Source organism: Eucalyptus grandis, chromosome 6 (genome assembly GCF_016545825.1).
Source record: "Eucalyptus grandis isolate ANBG69807.140 chromosome 6, ASM1654582v1, whole genome shotgun sequence".
In the NCBI taxonomy this organism is placed as follows: Eukaryota; Viridiplantae; Streptophyta; class Magnoliopsida; order Myrtales; family Myrtaceae; genus Eucalyptus; species Eucalyptus grandis.
Window position 1 is genome coordinate 24,851,158 of NC_052617.1, and position 6,947 is coordinate 24,858,104.

Sequence of the window (6,947 nt, forward strand, 5' to 3'; positions counted from 1 at the left end):
TTATAAGCAGGATAGATAATGGATCGCACATATTACAATTTTCATGTCGAAAATTGTAATGTCCCACGCTAGATTCAGGGTGTATTTGTTCCGAAAAATGAATGATTTAGAAAACATTTTCCCAAAATAATCTCTTGCGTCACTAATAAAAATGAATAAAAGAAAAACATTTTTATAGTCTGAATTTTAAGTGAAAATGAAAGCAGTGTCTATATTCAGGCAAGTTTTCAAGGAAAACCCAGCCCACTCTCGTGGACGGGGTCGTAATTGATGACCCGGTCTTCCAATGTGCTCACTGACTTGGCCGCCGCGGAGGCATCGGCATCAGCGAAAGTAGGATTATAAAAACCGGTGATAGGAGAGCCAGAGGAAAGCACAGATTGGAGAAACATAAAAGATGAAAGCGGCGGTGTTGTGTTTCCTTCCGTTGGCCTTGGTCTTGGCCACTTTTGCCGAGAAGGACAACTGCAACCGAAGGTGCGGCAACCTGAACGTGCCTTTCCCATTCGGGCTCGACGAAAGATGCGCGTGGAGCCCCAAACTCGCCCTCACATGCGACCACACATCCGGGAAACTGAACCTCCTCGGTAACATTCCGGTGTACTCCATATCTGTGGAGGACGGGACAATGACCATTGGCAATTACAAAGCATACGACTGTCGTGACGAGAGTGGCGGTCACCTCAAAGGCTCTCGCCCTTACCCAGGGATCATGTTGCTCGAAGACGGGCACTATACAGTCTCGGACACCCGGAACAAGTTCACTGTCTTCGGTTGCGACACGTGGGCTCTTTTCTTAGACGAAACCGGCAAATCTGCAAGTGGATGCCTCTCCTATTGCCGCGATGACGTCGACTTCACAGCCGAGAATGCTTGCTCCGGCCTTGGGTGCTGTCAGACGTCCATCCCCAAGAGCCTGAGGAGCCTCAGGATTACACTGAGCACGTCAACCAACTACACCGCAGTTCGGACCTTTAGCTCTTGCGGATCAGCGTTCGTAGTGGACCAGGAGTCGTTTAATGTCTCCGATTACAAGCTCCCTCTCCCGGATGATTTGGAACTCAAAAATTACTTGCCACGCAAAAATTACTCACAGGTTGTCCTGGATTGGGTAGTTGAACGGAATTTGACCTGTGAGGAAGCGCAATCAAACCGATCGGGCTATCCCTGCGGCGCCAACAGTAACTGCTCTGACTTCCCAAAGGGGAATGGTTATCGTTGCTTCTGTAAGCCTGGGTACACGGGGAATCCCTATGCCCCCCCGCTGTCCCCAAACTCCGCAGGATGTGAAGGTATTCTTCTGTTCTCTTTGCGAGCCAAAATTTTTTGTTTGAATTGGGCCAGAATTTCCGTGATCCAGTCTCCTCCAGCCAGCTCTCCATTGAGTTGAGTTAGATGCTTCAATACAACCCAGACGTTATTTTTAAGAAGCGAAATAACACATGAACGTACACTTACAGTTTCACCTTTGATTCTGTTTGACATAGATATCAACGAATGCAACGATCCAGGGAGATATCCATGTCGTGGGAATTGCAAGAACACAGCTGGGAACTACACATGCGACTGCCCGTTTGGCAGGGAGGGTGATGGCAAAGTTAGTTGCCAAATCTCTCATCATGTCATAATCGCTGCAGGTAACTCTAGTTCCCTTGTGATGGTCACTCGACATTCTAAGCTGCTCTTGCTCTAGACTACGAGTCTGATCCAGCTTATGTTTTTATATTCTCAAATTGTTCTCACTCTACATTCAACTCAAGCGATCACCAGTCACCGATTTGGTTGTAAGTGGGCTCCGACTCATTTATGCTTAATGCCTTGAACGCACGTTTTAGCATCCGAAGCCTTAACTTTAACTACCTTATCAACTCCTCAATGTGCTTTCATCAAAGAAATCCCCACGCGCCTTGAGAAGTAGGGGCAATTTTCTTAGAACTAGACTCTTCAATGACAGCCTATCATTTTTTGGCGTAGCATCATGATGCTTCCTTTCATATTGACACACCCCGATCACCAATTTCGACTATTTACAGTTCCCCTAATACAAACCCGACGCACCATTCAATAATACCCCACAAGCAACCCTTGGCTAATATAATTCCCAAATAATTTCATAAGAACATTACGAATCATGACACAGATGTAGACAAAGTGGCGGGCACCAAATAGATCTCTATTACTCAAAATGCTTTCACAAAGCTAGCAATTTAGAGTCTACAAACTCGCGTGCCTACGAGTATAAGCCTATTCACTTAGCTTCAAGAAACACCCACTCTAGTATTATAGGTCGATGCTTGAGATTGAGACCGTGTGGCAACTTAGGTTTCATTTAGTTCATTGGATCGCCTAAACTGAGCCTTTTTCCCAAGGAACGAATGCTCACTCCTATTGCTCAAATGAGGAGAGCACTCCTAGTTAAATGAGGATTTTCAATTACTATCTTTTCAAGTGCCATCTATCCCATTAAATATGATACTATCATCTATCCCATTAAATACAAGAAATATCTTGAGTAGACATTTCCTGTACCGTCCTTGAGAGTATTCTAGAATCCTTATGAAAACCTTAGAGGCCAAGACACTTCAAGTCTTGCTGATCTCTTTGGCCGCTCGGGTTTTGAAAACTCCGGTCCGTGACAATAGTCTCTCAAAGTTCTTCCTCTAAAAGTGCCGCTTCTCCTCTGGGGTGTTTCTTAGGATCTTTGGGAAACGAGTACTCAATCACTTGATAATTATCACATAAAAAAAAATTTGAAATTTTTTGTATTGCGATATTTTGAATAGAAACTACGAAAATTTGTATGGTGTTACGATCTGTTATGACCGGAGATTCCGTTTCCCTGCCCCTCCTCCTTTTGGCTTTTTCTGTTCCTTTTCTTTCTCAGTTTTCACCGAGAGAGACACACGGCCACACCCTGTTTTCCTTTCTTTGGTCGTCTGTCGACTGTACCCACCACACTTCTTTTTTCTTTCAATACACCCTGACCACTTTTGGCTAAAAGGATTAAAGGTGCAACCGTTATATTGAACTCCCAACTTTACCCATATGACCAATGATACATAAATGACTTCAGTCGGGTTGAAAAACACAAAACTCAACCCTCTGATGCAAGGACCTCTGTACAGAGATACGCGGGGAGAGAAGGGGAAAAAGAGGAAGGGGGTGGGGGGTAGGAGTGGGGTTGTTGTTTGTGCGGCTTTGAGCGGTGACTCTCGTCTTGGCTTGTGGTGGCTTCGACGGGCAATATGAGAAATGGCTCTTAGCGCACGCGTATGTGATTTTTCGGAAAATATGAGTTTGTTTCGGTAAAGTTGGGGCATTTTTTATGGTGTGGCTTAATCCGGATGCTCCATTTGGTGGCCGATGTGTCATGTATTTAAGCCGATAAATGTAAGAACAAATGTTAGTTCTAAAATTTACAAGGTCTATATTCATTACTTGTCAAGGTAAATCAATCATTCGGGAAAGAAACTGATCCATCCATTTTTTAATTTTGTGTGGCAGTCATTGTAGCAGTAACGTTGGGCATAGTTGTTAGTGGCCTGGTCTTGCTCATATGCAAGAGGAGGGCTAAAGAAAGATACTTTAGGCAAAATGGAGGAGAGATCTTGAAGAACCAGAGAGTGAAAATCTTCGATGAGGCAAAGTTGGCTAAAGCCACCAACAACTATGATGCTAGCAACAAGCTCGGTGAGGGTGGTTTTGCTTCAGTTTACAGAGGAAGAATCGATGGCGACGTTTTAGTCGCAATCAAGAAGCCTAAAGATGTCCTTGTCAAGAAGCCAAAGGACATGAACAAAGACAGCTCTCTGAGCACTCATGCTGAATTCCTGCACGAAATCCACGTCATTTCCCAGGTGAATCACAGGAACTTGGTCAAGCTCCTGGGCATATGTTTGGAGACAAAAGTGCCATTGTTGGTCTATGAATACATCTCCAATGGGACTCTCTATCACCACATTCATGACAAGAGATCAACGGTCTTGCACTCGTGGAAGAATTGCCTTAGGATTGCCTTGGAAGCTGCCTCGGGCCTTGAGTACTTGCATTCCCTGGCCGACCCACCAATCATTCACGGCGATGTTAAGTCTCTGAATATACTTTTGGATGAGAAATACTCTGTTAAAATATCCGATTTCGAGCCTCGGTTTTGATTTCACCCGGAAAGACTCATACAACCGAAAGAATACAAGGCACAATAGGCTATCTCGACCCTGAGTATCTCACCAATGGGGAATTAACCACAAAGAGCGATGTCTATAGTTTCGGGGTCGTCCTTGTGGAGCTCCTTACCGGAGAGACACCGACTCAGCATGCAAAATCTAGGGAAAAATCAACATTATCCGATCTTTCATCTCTGCTGTGGAGAACCGAACGCTCCTCCAGAGGATAAATTTTGAGGCATCCGATGAAGCTGAAGTGCGGGAGATCGAGGCAGTCGGTTCGCTTGCTAGAAGGTGCTTGAATTATAATGGCGTGAGTAGGCCAACAATGTGGGAAGTGGCCGAGCAACTAGCCAGGATCAACAAGAAATTGTGGGCGGATCAACGGAACAACGAGGAGACTCAAAGTCTACTCGACGAGACAAGAAGTGATTCTCTCTGGACCGCAGCCAGTGCAATGAACGAACCGGAGTCAACTGATCTTTTGGTATTCGACATTGAAGCGGACACAACCACTTCTAGCGTCTGATTCATGGTTTCTAGCGTGGGGATATGTACAAGAAACAAAACCAATGGTCGTATGTTCGTCCTTGATCTTTTGATTAAGGTCCCGATTAATTAGCTATTTAAAAGCTTTTATAAGGGGTGATTCTATTTTAAATTAAGTACGGGGATTATGCATGATTGTACTCACTTCTGTTCTAGCTATAGATTGCAAAGCTATGAGGAATAGCCATTTTATTTAATGAATGAAAAATTATGGAAGACTGGTTGAATATCTCTTTGAAAAATTTAACAGGAAATTACTCTTTCGAATTTTAGTTTCACATATTGTAATATTCAAATCGTTTTGACCAAGTCCAAAAGGGCCGGTGGGACCCACTTTTGATTTTTTTTTTTTTTTAAAGAAGAAAAAGGAAATAAAAGGCTGAAAAGTCAAAAGAAGGAGGAAAAAATAATAATAAGGGTGTTCAGCTCATTGGTCGAACCAGTTCGGGAAGAAAGAAGAAAAAGAAGAAGAAAGAGGAAAAAGGAAAGGAGAAGAAGGGGAAGGGGTTTGCATGTACAAGCTATGGACCTCTCGCCGAGCCAACTCGATTCAGTAATGCAACTCGCTCCTCATTCATTCAATTGGAGTAGTTTCAATTTTAGGGCTTGGAATTTAAAATTATGTGAGATTTGAGCCGCGAAGTCATTTTTCAGTCGTTAAGCCACGCATGTGTGTGTGCGTGTGTGTGTGCGCGCGTGTGTGAAGTTTAGGGTGTCTTAGACTCATAGGATTTTATAGAACTTGATGAGCTTACGGTTTGCCTGAAGCAAAATTTCGAAATTTCCCGCGCGTGATAAACAGTGCGTATCTAGCAATTTCGGGGCCATATTTTGTTGGTTTTTTACTTAATTTTGGAATGTCAAGTTGAAATCCTTATAGTATGTTGAAAAAACTTTCTATTGACTATGAGAACATTTGAAATAGGGTTCGATAGAAAGAGTTATAGCTGAACCAAATTTTGCGCTCAAGTTTTGTATTGCGAACGGCTTGAATAATTGCTTTAGATATGAGATTTATTAGCACGTATGTGTCGTTTTATACATAGTTTAGTCGAGCCATTAGTTGAGATAGCATTTTACTTGATTTTGATGATATTTCTCGCTTATATGATAGGAGTGCGAGTTCGTTGATTTGTTTGGTTTAGGACATATTCAAATAAGTGGTGTTATCTCCTCTATAGATTTTTCAACTCATGTCTTGAAAGAGATAAAGATTTGAGTATCGTACGTGTAATTAAAGCTTGTCCATTGTATAAAAGTTTGGATTGGGCAATTACAACCTTTTAATTTGAGAACAGTTTTGTAAAAAGTATTATGAAATGATATATATGTATAGCTTTGTGAATTGGTTTATGGAATAAGTTATAAAATAATATTGAGAAATGTTTTATGAAAAATGTCACAAAAAGTTATAGAAATTGATTTGTGAATTTGGTTTATGAAATGATATGAGAAATGCTTTACGAAAAAGTACTTATATAGGATGAACTAAGTTACAAAAGGTTATATGATTGGTTTATGAAATGCATTGTGGATTATGAGATTGATTATGAATTGAATTTCTGAATATTAGAGGATGTGGGTTTAGTGCTCAATATCGTTGTAGGCCCATTGAAGGGCTTGTAGGTATACATACCAGATTTAGGGTATCTTTCTGGGTCGAGCCACCAGTTCTACAGGTGGAGACCTTGTCAAGGGAAGAACCTTAATCATCTTGGCTTGATATAGACATTGATGAGTGCACGGATCCATGACAATATCCATGTCATGGGAATTGCAAGAATGAGCCTAGCGGCTACACATACGACTGCCCATTTGGCATGACTGGGGATGGCAAAATTGGTTGCCAAACTTCTTGTCTTGTCATGATTGCTGCAGGTAATTCTACTTCCCTTGCGGAGGTCGCTCTCAACAATGCAAGCTATTCTTGCTTTAGCCTACGAAGTGGCTTGTGTTGAGATGTTCTGAAATTGTATTTGATTCTACTTTGGAAAAAAAAAAAAGGCGAGTCTCGCCTGTTGATCGTAAAGGCCATAAATTTTTGTGTCTTAGGATATTTTGTATAGGAATTACAAAAACTGTGAGGAGTCGTGAACCACTACAATCCGAAAATCTATGCCAGGTAACCCAGAACTGGCCCTCATCTGAGGTTTATATATATATATATTCTCCCTATTCACCGAGAGACCCACACGGTCTGTTTTTTCTTTCTTTTGATCGTCTATTCACTGCGCA

General features: G+C 42.1%; 1 pseudogene; it reads left to right on the forward strand.

Annotated features, from left to right (window-relative positions):
- The first annotated feature begins 266 nt into the window (after positions 1-266).
- LOC120294795 lies at positions 267-4,898 on the forward strand (annotated as a pseudogene).
- The last annotated feature ends 2,049 nt before the right edge of the window (positions 4,899-6,947 follow it).